Here is a 12,500-nt window from a genome sequence, read left to right on the forward strand (position 1 = left end):
GTCGTATAGTATACCATGCCTCCAGAGTTATCGTTCTTGAAAGATAGGACACACAAGATGTTTGCCAGTGAACATTGACGCAGTATTATAAATACGTTATTTATTTGATTCTCGGTTAACACCATACTCAGTGTGTCACTTTCATACCATGTCGGTCAGTTACCCATTGACGGAAGCGGACCGACCTTTGGCAAGCTACTTACAAACTTTTCCACGTGTGTCATATACAGCCTACACTGCTGATCTTATAGGCCTACATGTGTGTAAGCATAGAAAAGTATTAAGAGATAAATGTGAGGTAACTGTGCATATAGTTACCACGCAACACGGGCCAGTTCATTATTGCGTGTATATAAATAAATGATGCAAGACTATAGCTTAGTTAAATGATTCTCTATTAAATTCTATGTACCACCAGTTACAAAAGGTGTGTTATATATAAGCCTTTCCATACGAGTGTCGTTACCAAAGACATTTCATTTCTTTGGCAGATGAAAGTATGGGAACATATATGAATCACAGGCCGAGCTTATACATGCATATGCCTACATAGCTGCGCTGGAAGCAGCATGCACTATGCTACATAAAATAAACTGCATTCATATATATACGCATCAGAAATATATGTCCCTTATTGTCGGCTTGTCACAGCTTCGCAGTAATGTGCCTCAACACTGGAGTTAGAGGTAGGGGCCTATGTTGTATCCAATCGTTGCTCGCTTCCATCTATAAGGTCGTGACCCATGAGAGACAAAGCAGCCAGCAGAGGGTCACAGTCATAATACTGCATATTCGGATCACTCGGGTAAATACCTGTTATTGTATTGGGATAAATAGTTTGATGAGCTGAACTGGAATTGTTGGAGTAAAACTCGTCAGTTTTTGGTGGATAGGTGCCCACGTCCGTCGTCAAAAGAGCATTGGAAAAAGCGAGCTTTCTTCTCTTTGACAAACTGAATATTTCGTTTTGTGAACTCTCTGTTGTACACCGTAAGGAGTCCCTTCTGTTCGGTGAAATGTCCACGCTGTAAGGAGAACCGCTCGTTCCGTCTTGTAGGCACTCCATGCTGGCTGGTACATGTGCATCCGTCATTCTCTCTGGTAAACTGTTCGCTTTGTCTGGTAAACTGCTCGTTCTGTCTGGTAAACTGCTCTTTCTGGCTGCTAAACAGTCCGCCAGAATGGGTGGGATGCGATCTTCTAATAGCTAATGATAGAAAAAACAAAGAACGATTCGTGATATTTTAATATCAATTAATTAACGGCTCATGCACTGCTGCAAACAATTTCAATACCGATTAAATTAATTAGCAAAACAGGACACATACTGCTAACAGTATAAAAGGTATAGCAATCTGATTAACACATTGATTGAATTTATCAAGATTTGGCGTTGTTGCATAAAAGTACAATCAACAGGAGAAACAAAAAACAAAAACAAAAAAATCCCAGAAACCAGAACATCCAACCAATCCCAATAATCGTTACCTCTACTTCTGTCCAGGAGACCAGACTGGATGGACTGAGGGACGGAGTATCTTCTTGCCCACTCAGACTAGAATCTGACACGCTAGCGGGGCTGTAACAGTCTGAGAGCGTCCCCCCATCAGTCAGTAGTGTGGTAAGGTGCTGTATGTACGAGATAGCGTTCGTCAGAATCTTCATCTTGGACGTCCTAACGTTTCTCCGCGGAATGAACGGAACCCGGTCTTTCAGGGATTCAAATGCCCCATTCAAATCATCAACACGCTTTCTCTCACGCCCGTTTCTCTTCTCGACGAATTCCGCTGATCTCTGAGAATGAGGCACGTGGCGTCGTTTTCTTTTCCGGACCGGTCGTGAGTTGACACAAGACGCAACATTTGCGGACCGACAGTCAGAATCGGATATTACAAACTCTCTCTTCCCGCCAAACTTAAGGTTTAGTTCAGACATTTTCATGTTCTTGTTCTGTAGGCAGATAGTTCGTGATTGTCCATCGTCAATATACCACTGCCCTTTATATATACGGTTAACAGTTCCCTTAACGATGGGAAAAATGACTTTGAAGACAATCGCTTAATACGGTGTGATATGATGGCGGGGTGCTTCCTTCAATTTAAGTCGTCTGACTGGGGTAATAGGGATTAACGCACCTTTGATAGCCGGTAAGGCTATGTACCAGCTCTAATCCTGGAGGCTCGGAGGTTTATCAACGGTGAATTCGACTCACGGATTATGAGTGTGGGAGAATTATCAGACGAATTCGAGTTCTCTGACGCAGGCTGAAGTTTGTATTTTAGTTTTATGTTTCTGTACACAGAGTTTTATACTTACAATTTAATTTAACATAATACCCACATGGTGTCACGCCATGGCTGTTCATTCTGTAAGAGTTACCTAGTCGGGAAGGTATTGTCAAATTAATGAGTTTTGCTCATGTATGTAAAGACATTTTTGAGCGTTATGATAAAATCTCTTGTAAGTCTCTGTGATCAATCCAAGTATCGCGTTGACATGACAAACTGTAAAGTTTACTTTATTTCAACATCTAAATGAGGCACATTGCATTATCCATTTTCCCATAAGCGTTCTTAATTACGACTTGACATACTTCAGAGTCTTGGTGTAATACATTGTCATGCTGAGATATACACGAGCTTTAGTTTGTCTCCAACACCTCCAGTATTGGATCAGTTGCACTCCCATGAAGCCCGCTTGCGGACGACCTTAGTCACACCATTCGTATATTGGATCATTTAGGCCTCTGTGGTGATCGCCTTTGTCGGAGTGAAGGAAGTGGCTATAGGCCTATCACACGTATCAAAATCACAACATCTCATCCTGATCTATTTCTGTTTGCCAACATGGTGAGTCAAGAATTGGGCGCAATCGAGATTAACGGGATTAAAAACTTCTTAATAGATTATAACCGGAGTTGGTGTTCGACAACATTTATAACGAAGGAGTTTTAAGCTCCACTATATTTCATATCTAATTTTTATTTAAAAATGTTATTTGTTATTTGCCTGTTTATTTGTTTGTTTGCCTGTTTGTTTGTTTTTTTATGTCATTCTCACGCTGTCTTTAATGTTTGTCCATAAACATGGCTGTCCACGAGACGTGGTTTATCCCAGTAGTGGATTCTTCCTGTTGCTACATTAAGTCATAACAAACATTATATGGCGAGTTTTGCTCCCACCATAATGCTGGCCGCAGTCGTTTAAGTGATCCTTGAGTACGGCTTAAAACACTAATGGAATAAATAAATCAATCAATCAATCAATCAATCAATCAATCAATCATTTATACTTTGACCTCAATGAAAATGAACACAGTAAATCACCTACGGAAGACAATCATTACGAAAATCACATTGGAATAAAATTGCCGATCGCCAGTCTAGTTATATCACGCAAACTCAGTTTATCTCAACCTTTTATGACAGCAAAGGCCTGTTTCTGTTTCTCATTTTACCATACGTAGCATGAGGAAACACTTTGATGAAACTGTTCGATTCCTGCATTCGAGACCGGTAGATCCAGGATCAATCCTTGATCGAGTCACACCTAAGACTTTAAAAGAAGAAGTTGTAACTTCCTCGCTTGGTGTTTAGCATGAAGGGGATAGTGCAACGACTGGTTGACCCGTATCAGTATAATGGCTCGGGCGGGGCGGCTTACTTGCCTTCGGTAATTCGTCTCAGTGAACAGCACTAGATAAAAGAGGGGTGGAAATCCGTCCTGCAACAAGGAGGCACATTACACGTGCATGCACCCTAATGATTCCTTCGTCGTCATATGACTGAAAAATTGTTGCGTACGACGTTAAACCCCAAGCACTCACTCACTCACTCGATTCCTGCAGAATCGTAATTTCAACTTCATTGTGCTGGGGTTCAAGGAAAGTTGGCTAACAGAATCAAATGAATCCCTGTATGAAATCCCCGGTTATACAATGTTCTCAGAGTCAGGTCAAAATAAGAAAGTAGGAGGTGTTGTCTTGTACGTTAGCAATATCGTTTCGTCGTGTATCTTACAACACGACCTGTGTGACAAAGCTTTGCGCGATGAATATGAATCACTGTTTTTAGAAATTAAATCTCAAGGTGATAGCTACATCGTGGGCATCGTATACAGGCCCCCAGCCCGTAATATAGGGATATTTAACGAGCGTCTTAGTTTAACGGTCAGCAACATTCCGCCTACCACAAAATGTGTTATAATGGGCGATTTTAATATCGATCTTTTTCACACTGATAAACATGTCGCCTCCAAGGAATTCTTGGAAACCATGACATGTAATTATTTTTCCCTCTAATAACTAAACCAACTAGAGTGACAAACAGCTCAGCAACCTTCATCAACAATATTTTCTTAAACTTTCTCGATTCTGACATCACTCCAGGTATCCTCTTGACTGATATCTCTGATCATTTACCTGTGTTCAATACTTTTAAACACCTATTTCTGCAAGACCGCCCTAGAGTTTTACCAACCGACCTAAATCACCTGCTCAGATATGTCAGTTCAAGGAAATGATTAAAAACCTTAACTGGGATGAAGTCATAACTAAAACAACCGTTACCGACGTTCTTGAAATTTTTGTAGAAATGTTTGAAAAAGTTTATGATGAAGTTTTCCCTGAGCGGACTGTCGCCGTTCCCTGTCAAAGAATACGCAAACCATGGATAACGCCATCTCTCCTGACGTCAATTAACGAAAAAAAAACCAAAAACAAAAAAACAAGCTGTACAGCGAGCAACTTAAATTTCCCGCCCCAAATTTACACTCGAAATAAATATAGGAAATACAGAAATAAACTGAATAGTATAATTATATTTTCTCGCAAAACATATTTCGAAAATATTGTACAGTGCAATAATGACATAATGGCCACTTGGAAAGTTTTCAATAAAATACTTGCCAGAAGTAAATCGCACTCGCTCCCAAAAACTTTTCCTATAAATAGTCATGATGTGTCTAACAAAGAAGATATAATCGACAGTTCCAATAATTATTTTTCTGCCATGGCATCTAAACTTGAATCCAAAATACTGCATGCTACTTGTGGCTATTCTCAATACCTTGGTCAGCCAATTTCAAATACGTTCCATTTCTTTCCGGTCTCACAAGCAACCATTTCTCCGACAATTGACTCCTTAAAATCGCCTGCATCTGGAACTGATGGTATCAATATGTCCGATCTCAGACTAGTTTCCGAGTATATTCCTACTCCGTTAGCTCACATCATTAACTTATCTTTCGAAAGTGGTTACGTCCCGTACTCATGAAAGATTGCTAAAATTACACCCATTCATAAGTCAGGAGAACCCAACCTACTCGAAAATTACCGACCCATATCTGTCCTCCCAGCCACAAGTAAAATATTTGAAAAAATTGCAGCAATCAATATCACAAATTATCTCGAAGAAAATAATGTCATATCGCCTAATCAATATGGTTTTCGAGCCCATTATTCCACCGTGCATGCAGCATGTTCTTTACACGATTTTCTTATATCTGCTAGAGAAAAGAACGAAACTAGCCTTGCTACTTTTTTAGACTTAGCATTTGATACCGTGGATCACAAGATACTCCTGACTAAACTTAAACATTACGGCTTTCACAAACCACTCCTATGGCTGTCAAGTTATTTAGCTGGCCGAACTCAGTGTGTCCTATATGAAGCCATAGCTTCCTCTTTTGCCCAAGTTGACTGTGAAGTCCCACAGGGAGCCATCCTATTTCGCCCATCTTATTTCTTTGCTCTATCAACGACATAACTAATGTCATCACTGTACTGACATATGTATTATTCGCCGACGACATCAGTGTGTATCTCATCCAGAAATATAAACGAAGCAGTCACTACCATGTCTGCTGAACTCGAAAAGATTCGTGTCTGGATGACTTCCCACACTGCAGGTTATCGTTAAACATTAACAAAACCAAATGTATGGTCATCGGACCAGTATCCTCTTCTCCTAAGGGTACATTCCTTTCTATGCAAGGGTCAGCTATAGAATATGTTTCCGAATTTAAATGTTTGAGTATAATGTTTAACAGCAAACTTTCCTGGACATCCCGTATCAGTTACATATGCAAAAAAAGTATCTCGCAACACTGGTATAATTAACTATTTAAACACTTTATAAACAAACCAACTCTATTGATGCTTTATAACTCCTTAATCTCCCCTTTTCTGAACTATGTTTGTGTTTTATTGGGTAACACTTATCCCTCTCTTCTCAGACCCTTGAGTCTGTTACAAAAACGCACAATGCTTTCAGTAACCCGATCTAATCGGCTTGAGTACACAGACCCTCTCACCAGATCTCTGAATATTTTACTGGTAAAATTCTCTATCCTTCAGTCTTCTTTATTAATCCCTCATAAATATATATATCACCCCTATAAAATACCCCTGAACTGCCGTTACATGTTTCGAAAACATTCAGATATATACAATTATCCATCCAGAACACAGTCTACTCAGTTTGAAATATCATCCCCCGGGAACGGAACAGGCTACCGATTTCTCCCAAATCTATTGACTCACTTTCTCTGTTTAAGTCCAAAATGCAAGATTACTTGATAAAAAAATTCTGACTTATTTTCAAACATATAAATGTCTCATAGTGATGCACCACATCATATCTTTTGGCATATAACACTGCTTTGTGTTTTTCTTAAATATGTAAAACGATTACTCTGTTATTACTTACTTATAATTCACCTACAACCAGCGCCATCTTACATACTTGTACTTCCTCGGGATAGATCAAGCCTTTTGTGACTTTATATCCGCCATGCTTTATTTTCTGTAAACATGTTTTCCAATTATACTTATGGTGAATAAATACAATACAATACAGAATAGGCTTTTCGACTCTTTGAAAAACAATGGAAATACCACTGAGAGTGAACAATGGGTAAATGCACGATCTATACTTTAATCATTGGTTATTCTGACTTGGTTTATATATCCACATTGGATATATTGTGGGTACTTTGAATTGGCCTTATTGGTTGGGATATATACCTTCTATTAACCTGGAGGATGAATGGAAAGATTTTATGGTAGACGTGCTGTTTAAGGAGTCACACACACGACTGACGAGAGTGCCATGCAAGAACAACGCCACCTCGTCTGGTGCTCGGCAAACATATTATTACACAATGCAAATGTATACAAATATCTAAATGGACAGGCAATATGGAAGTGAGAACTGGCTTTCTCGTAGCACCACAAATAATAGTTCTGGCAGCAGAGAGCTCTCATTCCACTGTTAAATTATTTTACCAGATTGGTTAGTGCAATATTTTCCATCGACTGGAGAAATTCTCACGGAATAAAACAACATGACTGTCGCTTGATCTTTTTTTGACTTGATTTGACTGTCGTCCTACGTTCTCCAACAGCCTGGGGTTTTCCTGATGTGGGCCTATATTAATAAACGACGCTGAAAGAACGTGGCGGTTGTTTGGTTCTGTACTGTCTAATTATACAATTCTTTTTCTGAAAAAAGGTGCATGGTGTAGGAGAAATAAAGCATGATACAACGTGCCCTTCCCAGTTCAGCTCCATATCTAAATTACGAGTTGTGTGACGTATGCCGATCATGGCTAATAACAGTGAACCTGATGAAGGAATCTAACATACTAATCTATTACTCAGAGACGTAGTATAATGCTGCTTATAACATTCGATTTAAACTACATGCAGATAAATAAAATGCCTTATTTATCTCCAATACAGTAGTTTAATCTAGATGTTTAAGTCCGAACAAGAATTAGCTGTGTAGATATACGACTAGGCGCGGGCCTGTGATGGTGGTGAAGCGATGTGGCCTCACAGGTCGGCAGATTAACGGCTTAACGGATTATTACACCTGCGCGTTTAAGTGACCGACGGACAGACCACTTTACATCTGCTTGGTTCTTTGGCCTCTGGGGGCCAGCCTCCCTGTGGTGCCGGTGCTTCGCTGAGCGGATGGGCCCGCGTGTGACTCTCACAAATCGAGACTTGCCTCTTAACCTCTTTCGCTTAATTAAAATTTATTTATTTATTTATATACTAACCTAATGTACTGGATAAAGATACACCAACGCCAGAACACAACTTGATACTGTAAGGTCATACACCTTACAGCAGTCATATAAGCTGCACAGAGTCATATAAGCTGCACAGATTCTTACACTCTAGAGTCAGTAAGTGAAAAGGTAACTTTATTGAACATCTTAGAAATAGAAAACAGTCTTGACGAACCACAATCATCTTCACATTTTATAGCACAATACTGCCACACCAACAAAGGTCATAGATCAGTGCAGCATTACACACTAATGACTCACTACCGCGTCTGAAACCAGCGTGAACGGTTTTACAAATAATTACCGCGCCTGAAACCAATGTGGCCAACTTTATAGACCCATACCGCGTCTCAAACCAGTGTCGCCAACTTTATAAACCAATACCGAAGCTGAAACCAATGCTTCCGACCTAACACATCATTGCCACGTCTGAAACCAGTGTCTCCGACCTAACATATCATTACCGCGCCCGAAACCAATGTCGCCATCTTCATAAACCAATACCGCGTCTGAAATCAATGTTTCCGACCAAACATATCATTGCCGCGTCTCAATCCAGTGTCACCGACCAAACATATCATTGATGCATCTGAAACCAATGTCGCCGACCTAACATATCATTGCCGCGTCTGAAACCAATGTCGCCGACCTCACATATATCATTGCCCTATCGGAAACCAATGCCACCGACCTAACATATCATTGCCGCGTCTGAAACCAATGTCGCCGACCTCACATATATCATTGCCCTATCGGAAACCAATGCCACCGACCAAACATATCATTGCCGCGTCTCAATCCAGTGTCGCCGACCAAACATATCATTGATGCATCTGAAACCAATGTCGCCGACCTAACATATCATTGCCGCGTCTGAAACCAATGTCGCCGACCTCACATATATCATTGCCCTATCGGAAACCAATGCCACCGACCTAACATATCATTGCCGCGTCTGAAACCCTTGTCGCCTACCTAGCATATATCATGGCCGCGTCTGAAACCAATGCCGCCTATCTAACATATCATTGTCGCGGCTGAAACCAATGTCGCCAACATCATATATATCATTACCCTTTCTGAAACCCTTGTCGCCTACCTAACTTATCATTGCCGCGTCTGAAACCAATGTCCCCGATCTAACATATATTATTGCCCTGTCTGAAACCAATGCCGCCGACCTAACATATCATTGTCGCGTCTGAAACCAATGCCGCCAACCTAACATGTCATTGCCGCGTCTGAAACCAGTATCTCCGACGTAACATATCATTGCCGCGCCTGAAACCAAAGCCGATTATTTAACACCCTTACCGAGTCTAAAACTAAGCTAAGTTTACGGACAACCGCAGCATTACAAGGTAATGCTACTCAATAGATCATCGCCGTATCCAAAATTTATGTTCCTTATATTTAAATATCATGTACCAAGAGACAATTATCGAATCAACAATACATCCCTGGGTTAGGCCAGGCATCATTTAACATTAAATCAGCAGCGTACTCAACCGCGACAGTAAAGTTTGCGTGTCATGTATTAAAGAGGTGAAAATGAAACCGAGAGAAACGGCAAGCTAGGCGAATTGTGTATATCTATCACAGTAACGAATATTCATCTCAATTGACTGAATAACTGCGCACAGGTTTACGTGAGTGATTAACGCTTTGATGGCTTACGCTCTCATATCCATACAGACATTTCCTGGCAGCATACATTAATAAAATTCAAATTAAACTGGAAATACGAAAAAACTGAAACCGATGTTGTCCATTGAGGGATCGGTTACGTTATCAGAAGAATACAGTCCGTATTTGACGAGACGCCAATATAGGATCAGAATTATCGATTAACAGAAGTGGTAAATTAATTGTCAGGGCAAATAAACAATGGCTTAAAACAGGGTTAGTCACGCTATTTGTTGCGTAGCTGATCGTAAAGGCTTGATTAAATCCTACGGGTTTTCCTCACACCTCTGCTTTCTCACGCATCAGCGAGTTACCGAGGATATAAATTACCCACACGTACACTACAACACATCTGCATTATGTAAACAATCTATACCTCCCAAGAGTCCCCACGCTGTTGTGTCAGAGGAAAGAAAATTTAATTAGTGACGTGGATAATTTGGCATGCGATTAAATTTTAATTAAACTCTAATCCAGACAGCTCAACCCTTGCCCAAACAGTAGACCAGAAGAGCGATTGCCGCCGTGTCGAGCGGTGGAGACAAGCGATTTTGCTCAGCTGTGGGGCAATGAAGCCCAACCCATTTCTCAAGTTGCTTACAATTTTTGTGGTTTTAAGTGACATTTTTCAAGTGAAAGGTAAGGAATGACACAATTTCAAAGTTTCACTTATTGAAGAAACAGTGTTTTTGGCGCTATATGACAACGGTATCAGTTTGAAAGTGTTTATATTTAACAACCAAAACGGAAGCAGATTTTATTGATTTAAAAGAATAACACTTTTTAAAATGAACTTAACACTTTGTTTTTACGTAAACTAACCAGTGCAGAAAGCTCTGTCAAATACTAAACTCAGTCACAAATCCCATTCCGCGTGACACTAATGTCATCACAAAATGTTTATTTAGTCAAGTATCGATCACAAATTCTGTTTTTACACAGTTTCAATAAAAAAGCTAGGTAAACAGAGAACTTCCGGAAAATTATCAAGCAAATATTGTGGGCGTATTTATTCATCAGTTGCAATCGCGCGACCTTATATGTAGATAACTACGTTTGTTTTCGAGTTTAGAATTTGAAATGAAAGTTATGCTTAGAATATCCACTGTGTTCTCTGTATCATTGGACACTACATGTTGACAGTTCCTGTCTTACACATGACCAGCTTTATTTACTGTTCATATAGTATTTTTTACATATTCATGTGGGAACTTGTGTTCTGTGTTGTTTTGGAAACAGGTTGTACGGTTATGGGCTTAGAACTCCCCTTTTAAATTGTAGGAGAGTGGTATAGGAACACATATCCGCAATCGCATACTGTATGAAAGCTATTGGTATTTACCGAGTGGACTTGTTAGAAAGCCCAAAAACCGAGCAATGTTTGTGACCAGATAATGTATATGGTAGCTTGGGACGTGAATGTACTTATGAGATCTGCCTACCTTTAGTGATTATCTTTAACAAGTATCCTTCCACTCGCGGTATTCCTAGGAGTGTCTAAGAGAGCCAGGGTAGTTGAGACACATGAGCAGTGCGACAGGCAGCAAGATTTTTTTTAAATTATCGGCTTATATTTCTTCTGACAAAGTCAACTTTGCAAGCACTATGAGTCACGGTGCATTTTCTTGCAGATGAAAAGCTCGCTTCTTAACACGTAAGTATAGTTTTGCATGCTCCCCTGGTCCTACAGTGGTGGACCCTGTAGTGTTCGTTCTGATGTTATCCTCAGTAAACAGTTTTACTCGTTCAAACAATCCGAAGTTTGTTGGATTATTCAACTCCCGGATGATATAAAACGACGAAACACTTCTTACTTAAAATTGACAGCCAATCCCGTATTCACACAGGCAAAGTGTTGCAAAAATAAAACATCGTCATATGTTTTTTCGCAGTCAAAGTTTTGTAAAGGTTCAAATGCTAATATAAGGCGGCATGGTGTCAAGTCATAGCTGACACGAGCGACAGGACAGGGAAATATAGGCTGTCAGTACGCCGGCGTTGAAATGTATATGTACATGTATGTATGATGATAACGTCACTGACGTTGACAAGCCACGCGCATGTACATGTATGTATGATGATAACGTCACTGACGTTGACAAGCCACGCGCATGTACAGGTAGGTATGATGATAAAGTCAACGACGTTGACAAGCCACGTGTATGTACAGGTAGGTATGATGATAACGTCAACGACGTTGACAAGCCACGCGCATGTACATGTAGGTATGATGATAACGTCAACGACGTTGACAAGCCACGCGCATGTACATGTAGGTATGGTGATAACGTCACTGACGTTGACAAGCCACGCGCATGTACATGTAGGTATGATGATAACGTCACTGACGTTGACAAGCCACGCGCATGTACAGGTAGGTAAGATGATAACGTCACTGACGTTGACAAGCCACGCGCATGTACATGTAGGTATGATGTTAACGCCACCGACGTCACCATATTATTCACTTGTAGCCATCATAACTGTTTCGTGTCACTTTCGCAGACTTCGCTGCTCACAGTTTGCAGTGTTTCAGACTCAGTGTTTTGTCAGAGGGGATATATGATCTAAGATGGACACATATCAATACGTTTCACGCTATATATGACAACGGTATAAATTTGAAGTGTGTATCTCTATTAAACCACAAAAACAGCAGCAGATTTCATGAATTTAGACGAACAACGCATTTAAAGATGAACTTAACACTTTGTTTTAGCGTAAACTAACCGGTTTAGA

This window comes from Liolophura sinensis, chromosome 1 (genome assembly GCF_032854445.1).
Source record: "Liolophura sinensis isolate JHLJ2023 chromosome 1, CUHK_Ljap_v2, whole genome shotgun sequence".
NCBI classification, from domain to species: Eukaryota; Metazoa; Mollusca; class Polyplacophora; order Chitonida; family Chitonidae; genus Liolophura; species Liolophura sinensis.